General features: G+C 33.4%; 1 protein-coding gene and 1 pseudogene across 2 annotated transcripts in view; both read left to right on the forward strand.

Moving 5' to 3' along the window:
• The window catches only part of MOXD1 (monooxygenase DBH like 1), a 120,524-nt gene that overhangs the window by 21,278 nt on the left and 86,560 nt on the right, over nt 1–12,686 (forward strand). The gene's annotated exons all lie outside the window — the stretch shown is intronic.
• LOC141541165 (eukaryotic translation initiation factor 3 subunit K-like) lies at nt 884–2,303 on the forward strand (annotated as a pseudogene).

Here is a 12,686-nt window from a genome sequence, read left to right on the forward strand (position 1 = left end):
CTGCGGGCACTTGCTGGAGGGGGGAACTTTGTTTAGAGCTGAAGGAAAACCAGAGGCACCATCCCTCCCCACCCCAGAATTAGAGGTGCTTATGCTTATACTCTTATTTTAAAAGAAAATGAACTGGCAAAGAAGAAAGAACCCAAACATAGAAACTTACTAAGTGAACAGGCAAGACCAGTATTCATCTTCAGAAGACACTGAAGTAAAAAAAGCTTTTGCCCCAAGAGCCATGTGAAATGGCTCCCTACCCAGAGAGAATTTATAGAATTCAAAAAAGAATTTAAAAATCAAATGAGAGACATTGAGAAAAAAAAAAAAAACTGAAAAAAAAATACAAATAAAAACCATCCAAGAAAAACTAGAAGATTATGAAAAAAATGTTAACCAACTAGAAAAAGAGATACAGAGTCTCAAAGATGAACATTAGTATTGGGCAAGGGGAAGCCAATGAAACTATGAGAGACCAAGAAATAACAAAACAGATTAAAAAGAATTTAAAAAATAGAATGTGGAACATCTTATAAGAAAAACAGCATGTGAAGAACAGATCAAAAAGAGAAAATAATTGGAGTGCCTGAAAGTTGAAACCAAAAAAATAATCTTGACACAATAATGCAAGAAATAATTCAAAAAAATTATCCTGGGGTGATAGAACATGAGGGGAAAGTAGAAATAGAAAAAAAAATCTACAATAATCATCTCAACGAGATCCTTTGTGGAAAACACATAGAAACATTACTGATAAATTTTGAAACCCTCAGGTCAAAGAGAAAAATTTGCAAGAAACAAGAAAAAAAAACAAAACAATTCAAATACGCTGGAGCTACAATTAGAATTGTACAGAACTTATCTGTAGCTATAATAAAAGACTGCAGATCCTGGAATCATATCTATTGACAATCAAAAGACCTAGGCCTGCAACCAAAAATAAAATATCCAGAAAAATTATGTATAACATTGGATGGATATTCAATGAACTTGTAAAATTTTAGGATTATCAACCAAATCCAGATTTAATAGAAAATTTTACAAGAGCCAATATCAAAGATCAACTTCAAGGACCTCAACATGCACAAATTGTTTATGTATATAAAATTGTATATGTATATAAAATATATACACATTTTATATGGAAAATACCTTTAAGATTTATATCAACAATAGGGAAGCTCAAAGGTAGAGTTAAGGTAAAAACAGTAATGATGTTATGCAAATGAGGTGCAGAGGAAGAATAGACACAGAGGCATTAGAGAGGGGAGGAAGGTTCCTAGTTCTGAAAACCTACTCACATCTGGAATGGGTTAAATAGGAATTACTACATAAATGCCCTAAAGGATATAGTATCCCCCAAAATCTATAAAGAAATAAGGAAGGAAACTTTCGAACAGTAGGAGTACATGGCTCTGTTCGAGCAGATGCATGCCAATGTGAGCAAGCTGTTCAAGGGAATCCACATGTATAATCCTGAGAACTTGGCTACCTTGGGATGTAGAGATCCACGCCAAGGAGAACACCAATGATCTGGAAGCCAACTTCCTCTGTACTCAAGCTATATCAGTTCAACCCAGTCTTCTTCCAGATCACAGTGACAGCCCAGATTCTGCTGAAGGCCCTTACCAATCTCCCCCACATGGATTTCACTCTGTGCAAGTGCATGATCAACCAGGCTCACCAAGAAGAGCAACCCATGAGGCAGATCTTGTACTTATAAGACTTGCTGAAGACCTGTCATTTCTAAGCTTTCTGGCATGCCTTAGATGAGAATATGGATCTACTTCTCCTTAATGGCATCACAGGCTTTGAAGATTCAGTCCAAAAATTTATCTGCTCATCAAGCAGCCATCGGTCAATATGCTGATATATGATGCTCACCCATCATATATCAGCATATTGACCGATGGCTGCTTGATGAGATGCTGGGAGATCTGTCAGACAACCAGCTGAAAGTGTGGATGAGCAAATATGGCTGGAGCTCCAATGAAACAGTACAGGTTTTCATTTGCAGCCAAGAGGAGTGCAAGAACATTGTGAGAAAGATTGACTTTGAGAGTGTTTCCAGCATCATAGCCTCTTTCCAGTAGCTCCCTGTGCCTAATGTCCCCTTTTTCCTGCATTTTGTTTCCCTTCACAGCCAACTTCTTAAATAAAAGCTGTTTACTTCCTGAAAAAAAAAAAGAAAGAAAGGGGGAGGGATGGTCAGACAAGAAAACAAAGGATGAGAGAAGAAAACAAGGGAGGGATCCATGGGTGGTAGATAAAATAAAAGCAAGGCAAGTTAGGAGGAGCAGAATTAAAGAAAGGAGTCAGCAAGGATAGGAAAGATGTGTGTGTGTGTGTGTGTGTGTGTGTGTGTGTGTGTGTGTGTGTGTATACAAATGTATACATAAATATATCCTTTCTTAACTATAGCCTGCTTGGAGGTGGGGGGGGGTGAAAAAGGGAAAAAAGAATAAAGTAATTTTTTACTTTTTACTTTTTCTTTGCACACTTTTTGGTGTGCAGCAGAGAGCAAAAGAACAATTAGCAAGGAAGTAAAGAAAAGATGGATACTCATGAACATAATTTCTTCTACTAATATATAAAAGCTTTTTTGAACTAGTAATTTCTTGTTATATATTTTAAATCCTCCTGATGTTCTCCTGGGTATATGACAATGTTCTTTTTTGTTTTGTTTCATTTTGTTTTGCATTGCTTTTCTGTTTTTTTTCTTTCTTTTTTTTCTTATTCTGTTTTTTAAATAATTAAAAAAAGAGAGAAATATGATGTCTAGGCTCTTTTTCTAGTGATAGTGTTCAAGTAGTCCAATGATTTTTAAATTGTTTCTCCTTAAATCTGTTTTATGTCATTTGTTTTTGGTTTCAATAGATTGATGACAAATAGGATTTTTAAGATAGTTTCTCAAGATAAGGATGAGATGTCTTTTCTTTTCTTTTTCTTTTTTTTTTTTTGAGTTAAAGTTTTTCTTTTTCTTTTTCTTTTTTTTTTTTTGAATATTTTTAAATTAATTTTTATAATTATAACATTTTCTTTGACAGTACATATATATAGGTAGTTTTTTTTTTTTTTTTTACAACATTATCCTTTGTATTCCCTTCTGTTCCAAGTTTTTCCCCTCCTTCCCTCCACCCCCTTCCCTAGATGGCAGGCATTCCCATACATAGTAAATATCTTATAGTATATCTTAGGTACAATATATATGTGCAGAACCGAATTTTGTTGTTGTTGTAAAGGAAGGATTGTATTTGCAAGGTAAAAATAATCTGGGAAGAGAAACAAAACAAAACAAAACAAACAAACAAAAAAAAAAATTATTTTCCAGTTTCTAGCCACTACAAAAAGGGCTGCCACAAACATTTTGGCACATACAGATCCCTTTCCCTTCTTTAGTATTTCCTTGGGGTATAAGCCCAGTAGTAGCACTGCTGGGTCAAAGGGTATGCACATTTTGATAACTTTTTGGGCATAATTCCAGATTGCTCTCCAGAATGGTTGGATTCTTTCACAACTCCACCAACAATGCATCAGTGTCCCAGTTTTCCCACATCCCCTCCAACATTCATCGTTATTTGTTCCTGTCATCTTAGCCAATCTGACACGTGTGTAATGATATCTCAGAGTTGTCTTAATTTGCATTTCTCTGATCAATAGTGATTTGGAACACTCTTTCATATGAGTGGTTTTAATTTCGTCATCTGAAAATTGTCTGTTCATATCCTTTGACCATTTATCAATTGGAGAATGGCTTGATTTCTTATAAATTAAAGTCAATTCTCTGTATATGTTGGAGATGAAGCCTTTATCAGAACCTTTAACTATAAAAATGTTTTCCCAATTTGTTACTTCCCTTCTAATCTTGTTTGCATTAGTTTTGTTTGTGCAGAAACTTTTTAATTTGATGTAATCAAAATGATCTATTTTGTGATCAATAATGGTCTCTAGTTCTCCCTTGGATACAAACTCCTTCCTCCTCCACAAGTCTGAGAGGTAAACCATCCCATGTCCCTCCAATTTATTTATGATTTCGTTCTTTATGCCTAAATCTTGGACCCATTTTGATCTTATCTTAGTATGTGGTGCTAAATGTGGGTCCATGCCTAGTTTCTGCCATACTAATTTCCAGTTTTCCCAGCAGTTTTTATCAAATAATGAATTCTTATCTCAAAAGTTGGGATCTTTGGGTTTGTCAAACACTAGATTGCTATTTTTATTCACTGTCTTGCCCTGTGAACCTAACCTATGCCACTGATCAACTAGTCTATTTCTTAGCCAATACCAAATGGTTTTGGTGACTGTTGCTTTCTAGATCAGGTACAGCTAGACCACCTTCATTTAATTTTTTTTTTTATTACTTCTCTTGAAATTCTCGACCTTTTGTTCTTCCATATGAATTCTGTTGTTATTTTTTCTAGATCATTAAAATAGTTTCTTGGGAGTCTGATTGGTATAGCACTAAATAGATAGATTAGTTTAGGGAGTATTGTCATCTTAATTATATTCGCTCGGCCTATCCAAGAGCACTAAATGTCTTTCCAATTATTTAAATCTGACTTTATTTTTGTGGCAAGTGTTTTGTAATTTTGCTCATATAATTCCTGATTCTCCTTTGGTAGATATATTCCCAAATATTTTATACTATCGACCGTTATTTTGAATGGAATTTCTCTTTGTATCTCTTGCTGTTGGATTGTGTTGGTAATATATAAAAATGCTGAGGATTTATGTGGATTTATTTTGTATCCTGCAACTTTGCTAAAACTCTGAATTATTTCTAATAGCTTTTTAGCAGAGTCTTTGGGGTTCTCTAAGTATACCATCATGTCATCTGCAAAGAGTGATAATGTGATTTCCTCTTTTCCTACTCTAATTCCTTGAATCTCTTTCTCGGCTCTTATTGCCGAGGCTAGAGTTTCTAGTACTATATTGAATAGTAATGGTGATAGTGGGCAACCTTGTTTCACTCCTGATCTTACAGGGAAAGGTTCTAGTTTATCGCCATTACGTGTGATGTTTACTGAAGGTTTTAAATATGTGCTCGTTATTATTTTAAGGAATAGTCAATTTATTCCTATACTCTCAAGCGTTTTTAGGAGGAATGGATGTTGGATTTTATCAAATGCTTTTTCTGCATTTTATTTTCTTTTTACAGTCTTATTTTCAACATTTCTTGATGTTTCATTGACTCATTGGCTTGGTTCATTCTAATTTCCAATATTAATTACTTGAACAAAGTATTTTTAATACATTTTAATTAATTCCCTTTCCAACTCTTTCTTCCATAACTTTCATCTCTTTTCTAACTTTCCTTCTGGCACTCTCATTAATTTATAAAAACACATAAAAGCTAGTGATCTTCAGGCTCCCAAGTGGTATTATCCAGGAGAAAATTGGATTATTTCTCCTCTGGTCTGAGCAATAGGAGATACCTGTTGCACTTAGTCATTATCATCCAACTGGGAAGTTCTGGTGGTTCAGAGTAGATCTGCAGGGTCCCCTTTGATTTAATATTCTTGCCCAGGCAGACTGAACTAGAAATTGTAACATAGACCTTGTTCTACTCCTGGAACTGACTATACTGTTGCTAGTTTTTTTTTTTTTTTTTTTTTTTTAAACTTGCTGTTCTATTGATATATGAACTTATATCCCCCCTAAGACACATGTCTTAGACAACTTGGATCTTGGCCCAGGAAATAAAAAAAAAAACCAAAACTTCCAGTTTTTTAATATTAAAGATCATACTATAAAAAATTGAAAGATAAGCAACTCATCTATCTCTTATAGCTATGGGTAGAAGATTTTTCTTTAGTCAACAAAAAATAGAGGCAACTTAAAAAGATATAATAGATAACTTTGATTACATAAAACTGAAAAACTTTTATACAGAGAAAAGTAATATATATGATTAAAAATAAAGTGATCAAAAGGGAAAAATAGTTGTACCAAATTTCATAGAATCAATTTACACACATGCATGCATATATATGTGTATATATATACATATTTGTGCATACATATGTATATAAACACACTGTGATGACCACATTAGCACCCTAGATACTTAGAATCAGCCGGAGTCAGGATAAGCAAAAGTCTTCATTCTTGGTCTTTAGTGGTAGAAGTCAAGGGGATGGACACAGGATCTCCCTGACCTCACCTCTTCGTCTCCTGCCCAGAAGTGACTCTGGCTAGTCTCACTCCACCCCCTAGTCTCTTCCACAATTCTCTGTATACACCAAATACCAAATGATTGGGCCAGCACAGGATAATGGGAAGGGCCATTTTTCAAGCATATTCTTATAGAGTATTGTCCAAGTGCTTGATTGTCTGACCTCAGTGCATTAACTCAAGAGTTTCAGCCCTTTACAACAAACATACAAACAAGCATGTATATATACATACATATACATTATATATGTTATTCCCCAGTTTTCAAAAGTAGAACTTCAAGGTATTGAAAACAACAAGAAACAATGTTCCAAGTTATTAATAATAAGAAATATACATCAAAACAATCCTGAGATTTCATCTCACATCCTGCAAATTGGTAAAGATGACAGAAAATGCTAATAGTCAATAGTGGAGTGGTTGTGGAATGATAAGCATTCATCACATTATTGATGGAGCTGTGAAATGATGAAATCATTTTGAAAAGCAATTTGGAATAAATACAGTGACTAAATAAATAGTGACTAAAAATGCCCACACCTTTTGGACCAGAGATACTGTTACTGAACCCGCTGTTACTGTTACCCTTAGGAAACCATTGATAAGAAGAAAATCCCTATTCAGACAAAAATATTATCTTGTTGTTGCTCATTTATTTCTGACTCTTTTTTACCCCTTTTGAATTTTGGCAAAGATACTGAAGTGGTTTTATCATTTCACTTTCGAGCTCATTTTCAAGGTAAAGAACTGAGGTAAACAGATGATATTAAAATCAGAAGGAATCACTAAAAAGCTTAATTTAAAAACAACAACAACAACAACAACAATCTCTTTGAGGTCATGAACAGTCTTTTTGCTTCCACTTGTAATCTCAGCATTTAGCATCCTCCTGGTGCTTGTTAAGTATTTAATAAATGCTTATTTATTTGATACTTTAGAATTCAAATTATATTCTTTCATGTCTTCTTCCCTAAGAAGGAAGCCACTTGAACTTTGTGCATTATCAGTGTTACTTGGTCTTGGAAGTATTACACTTATACATTCTACATTTTGCTGCAAATTTTGCTTTGACATACACTTATTTGAAGTGAATCTATTGTCTTCATTTTACTCAAGGCTAATCTGTTTTTTTCAGCTAGCAGTGCAAATTTTGCCATGCCTCTTGGTTTTGATGATGGGCTTTTGCTCCCTGATTTTTGCTAGGGAGAGGGATTAGATTTGTGACTTCACTGATAGAGGGAATGTCTGGTGAGGAAAGATTTACTTATATAAGCTGTACCTTTTGTAGAACTTAGATTTTTAGACAGTTGACAAGGACATAGAAAAGTTAATTTGTCCAGGATCATACAGTCAGGATATATCAAAAGACTAAAATTGAATAGAGGAATTTTCTTCACTGAATCCAGCTTTCTCTCTATCTACTATGTAGCCCTACCTCTCGCTCTGGTTTCTTGTTGAGGTAGGTTGGAGGGAGAGAGAAGAGTTAATTATTAAGAGACTTTTTTTTCCCCTGAGGCAATTGGGGTTAAGTGACTTGCCCAGGGTCACACAGTTAGTGTTTAGTGTCTAAGTCAAATTTGAACTCAGGTCCTCCTGACTTTAGGGCTAGTACTCTATCCATTGTATCACTTAGCTGCCCCTAAGAGACTTTTTTCTAAATAGTTCAACACAATCTACATTACTATTGGTTGTTAATATATTCTTGCTAATCCTTAAAAGGACAGAAAGAAATGTAATTTTATAGGAGCTGATATTTAAGCAGACATCTGATTATCTAATTAGATTTAGTTTCATTGTTATCTTCTCTGATGACCTGAAAAATGTCTTTTAATTTTTTTTTTTTTTTTTTCTGGCTGCTTAGATCTTTGTATTAGCTTCAGTTCTGAATTTGATTCTCTCCTGACACTCAGTCCAGACCATTTGCTCTCAGGGAATGGAATTTAAATTATGGGGAAAGAAACATAAACAATTTTGTAACATGTTATCAGTTGAGGGTGGGGTGGGATTTAGGGTAAACCTGGTTGAACCGTAGTAATGAAATCAACCTAAGTGGAAAGGAATCTTTTAGGAAAGGAATTAAGAAAAAAAGAGATAAAGATATCAAAGTCAAACTTCACAAATTGCAAAATTTTACCTTAGCTTGATCTTATGCTTGGGAAAGGGAGAAGAAAATCTTTTTCTTCCATCTAGCCTCTCTTTTTCTTTCCTTCCTTATTTCTCTCCCCCCCCCCCAATTGAAAGGTTTTCTGTTCATAGTATCCAGAGCATAGATTGATGTTAATATAATAATTTAAGCCATGTGGTCAGCCAAGTAGGTTATTTTAAGGAAGCTGAGTTTTTGGAATGTAGGAAGCTAAAGACCAGTTGTGACATTATTTATATGGGAAAATATGTTTAGATGTTTTAGTTTAATAAACTTTTAAAATTCAACCCAACCATTCACAAGTAACAGCATGTATATTCCAACCAGGAAAAAATCTGCTTTCATTTATTCTTCTAAAGTCTCTAATAATAGGTCCATTACAGGATTATCTTGCAATGATTGCAAAAAGAAGAAGGGGAGGCTCAGTCATTGTGATATATTAAAGTGTGATATGACTCTGAGATATAACTCTCAGATTCAACTTCAATAATTCATGCTTCTTTGAAGCAGGAACATGGATTTTGTTGGTACATTGCTAGGAAGTTATTGATGCAGAAGCAGTGTGATGAGGGAGAAGAAATACTGGGGCATGGTATCAGATGACCCACGTTCACAAACTGGCATTCTGTTATGTATATTTTATTTTGCCTATAAAGTAAAGAGATAATTATACTTCTTAAGCTTATATGGACCAATATTTTAAAATGTTAGGTGATAAATATGGTGATTCATTTTAAGACAACAAAACAAGGCACTAAATCTGAAGGTATTAAGGAAGAATCTCTTAAGATCTGATAAAACTAAAAGCAAATCAAAAAGGGAGGAAAAAAAACTTTAAGAAAAATAACCTGAACAATGAATTGTCTATTATTGAGCTCTAGAAACAAACATAAGAGAACTGATAAAACTGAATTGAACAAGATGAGTAATCTTAAGGCATATATTTTTTCAACTTGTCCATTTAATAAAAAGAAAAAAAAATTACTTTGTTTTGGTTCAGACTAAAATCAAATTTTACCCTGAGTGCGGGCTTTAAAGAGAACCGGCCTCTTGATATATTTCAGTGAATTTTTCACTTTGCATCTGAATGTTTCATGTGTTGTGGAAATATCCTTAGTTTATGGGGAAAGTCTGAAGTGGTATCTACACAATAATCTTCAAATTAATTGAAAACAAGACAAATATGGAATTTTTTGTTTGGTACTTGTTACACAAAATTTTTAGATCTAACCTTAACATAATTTTTTCATTAAATAATGAGGAATCAGCTATTTTTAGTAATGATCTTTCTCCTTGGACCCCCACTGCTCCTGATTGATGGTTAAGCAATTATAGTGTTTTTCATATAATTGACTTCTGTCTTTTTAGATGCTGAGCTCTCAGCTGTTTGCAGAGTGTGAACTGAGGAGGACTCTTCAACTAAACCAGTGAAGCACTACCCTCCATTCTAGACAAAGAATCTTTTATAGGTCACATTACAGAAAATGCTCTACAGTGAATATTCAAGTACAATAAATGCTTTCTTTGGTCATTATAGGTACTTAAATTCTTAGGAGCATAGACAGTGACAAGATGCTAGAAGTCCTAGGGGGAAAAAAAAAAAAAACTAAGTAGAAAAGTTTTGATAAAAAGTAGTAAAGCTGATAAAATTGTCAAGTAACTATTTAGACCTGTTGCCAAAATATCCATATTTTGGATATCTGGATTTTATTTGGATCATTGAAAGAAGAACTTCGAATTCCAAGCCCCACAGGCACTAATTTACTATGTGACATTGGATAAAGTACCTTATCTTTATGAACTTCAGATTATTAATTTGCAAAATGAGAGGGTTGAGTTATGACCTTCAATTTTTCTTCTAATTTTAATAGTTCATGAATCATAGCCACAGTAATCTCAATATCCTGGTCCTTTGGGCTCTTAAAGATAAAACATCTTAAAGCATTTTAAAGTCAAATTCATAGAAGGTGTAGCTACTGAACTAATCATTAATGATGATAGTGCCTGGGTTCAGCTTAATATTTTTTAGCATCAGAGACTTGGATACAAATATTGATGGCATACTTATAGTATATTTACCATCATTTTCAGTGATAAATAGCTAAGTGAAGAATTAAGAACCTTTGTAGACAGGGACTATTTGCTTTTGTTTCTCTGACACCTAGCAACTACCTTATACTGTAGATATTTATTAAATGTCTATTCAATTGAATTGAACAATTAGAAAATAGATTTTAAAAGTGAAGCCATGGGTAGAAACTAACAAATTTAAATTTAATTAAGAGTAAATTAATTTATGAAAGATAGCCTGGTGCAGGCTGCTGGTTTCAAATGCAAGACTTGGGCTTACTTCTTCTTCTCACATATATTATCTGTGTGATATTGAACAAGTCACAAAATATTAGAAGTGGAAGGATCTTTTATGTAATTTAGTTAAAGTCTACCCAAAATGAATCCTATCTAAATTATTCTTGATTATCTAACCTATACTTGAAGTAACCATTATCACCTAAATCATTTCTCTCTTACCAAGGTTCATTTACCTCCAAAATGTATTACTTCCTTTTAACTTTTTCCCTTGAAAAGATTTAATTTATTTTTCTTAGGTTTTTGTTATTAATATTATTTACTAATCACTGTATGCATTCTTTTAAATTGATGATTTAAGGTTTTCATTTATTCTTTTTGTTGATTATCTAGACTTTAAAATGATGGAGAAAATACTAACTGAACTTAAAAGTTTTTCATATTTTTATATGAGAGTTAAATGTTGCCAGACATCCATACTTTTACCCCTATGTATCTAATATTTGTTGATTGCTAAATAAAGCAAAAAAAAAAAAAAAAAAAAAACCAACAAAAAAACCACCCTATGTATTTTAACTTTAATACAATACAGAGACCAAAGAAGTTTGTGATAGAACAGCATAATTTAACACAAAATGGTAGGTTTTTTTTTTCTTTTCTTTTTCTTTTTGTTGCTAGTAGACATGTGGGGATGTGGGAAAAAAAAGGTGGAAGATGAAAGTCCTGGAATTTCTTGTCTTTTTGGTTACTGATATTATTTGATAGTCCTTGGCTATACCCTAAAAGAGCCCTATTTCTTTCTGATAGTGAGGATATTTTTAACCACTTTTCTCTGATTGAATAGACCAGCACATAGTCTTAAAGAGAATAGATACTTGAAGTCTACCAGATAGCAGTAGAAAAAAATCAGGTGTCCATGAAACCCCTGGAAAACATCCCACAGAAACAAATATAGAGTATAAAGTGTTTCCTAGTAGAAAAATCTTGCCCACAGACAGCATCTAATAACATTTCTAATTAACAGAGGCATCTCTAAATAATTTGAGGCATGAATTACCCTAGTAATGTGTAAGTCTTGGTCACACATTACCTTCTGTGTGTGCCTTCCACACATGTGACTTGGCCATATGCTTTTTCTATATATGTATCCTCTTCAATGGTGCCATGGTATGCTGTGGTATAATGTACACTATATTTGCATGAGTTATACGGATTTTTTAACCTTATTTGCTATTTGAATAAATATATTTGACTCTGAACTAATGTGTCTAGCTATCTGGTAAAAGTAAATACTTTGGTGGGCTCATGAACTATTGTTCTAATTGGTTACTGAGTCACAGAATTAATTAACCTTGTGAGTTTTGTGGGAAGGTATATAAATAGGGCAAATAAATTATAAATCTTATTGTTGCTTAATTTATCTTTATAGTTCCACAATTTTTTCAATTATTTGTTATTATTCTGAACTTATCAATAATAAACATTTTCATACATATGGAACAGTAAAAGAAAATTATATGCGATGTGATGCCACATAACCTTATTATATACAGTTTTCATTTTTAAAGAGAACATAATAAATTTATTGTGGATATTTAAAGTCCATCCTGCTTGTCTGTTTTTTCCAACCTCCTTCTCCTCTTTTCTGTACTCTTAAAATGTTAAACTAATCCTCTTTTCTTTTTGCTATCACTATTCCTAGAACTTCCCAAATTCCTCCTAATCCCATTAAATAAATCCTCCCTTATAAGAAATAAGCATGATCAAGCAATGAATCATAAGGATGAGATCTTGACTTGCTTGTGAATTGAATTTAAGTGAAGCAGAGCTATTCAAAGTCATTAGCCTTGCTCTCTTTTCCAGAGTCACAAAATTCCAATGGCAAGACAAAAGTAAAGATGACTGGCAGTGGCTCAGGATGCAGTGGATGACATTAGCATTTTCAGTGACCAAGCCTTTTGCACTTCATAGCATCAGCTGCCTTCATGGCTGTTGGAAGAAGTTATTCTTATCTGTACATCTCATTGGAGGAAGTCTTCACAAGTCTGTACTTGGACTTCTTTTGTCTGAG

This window comes from Sminthopsis crassicaudata, chromosome 4 (assembly GCF_048593235.1).
Source record: "Sminthopsis crassicaudata isolate SCR6 chromosome 4, ASM4859323v1, whole genome shotgun sequence".
NCBI lineage: Eukaryota > Metazoa > Chordata > Mammalia > Dasyuromorphia > Dasyuridae > Sminthopsis > Sminthopsis crassicaudata.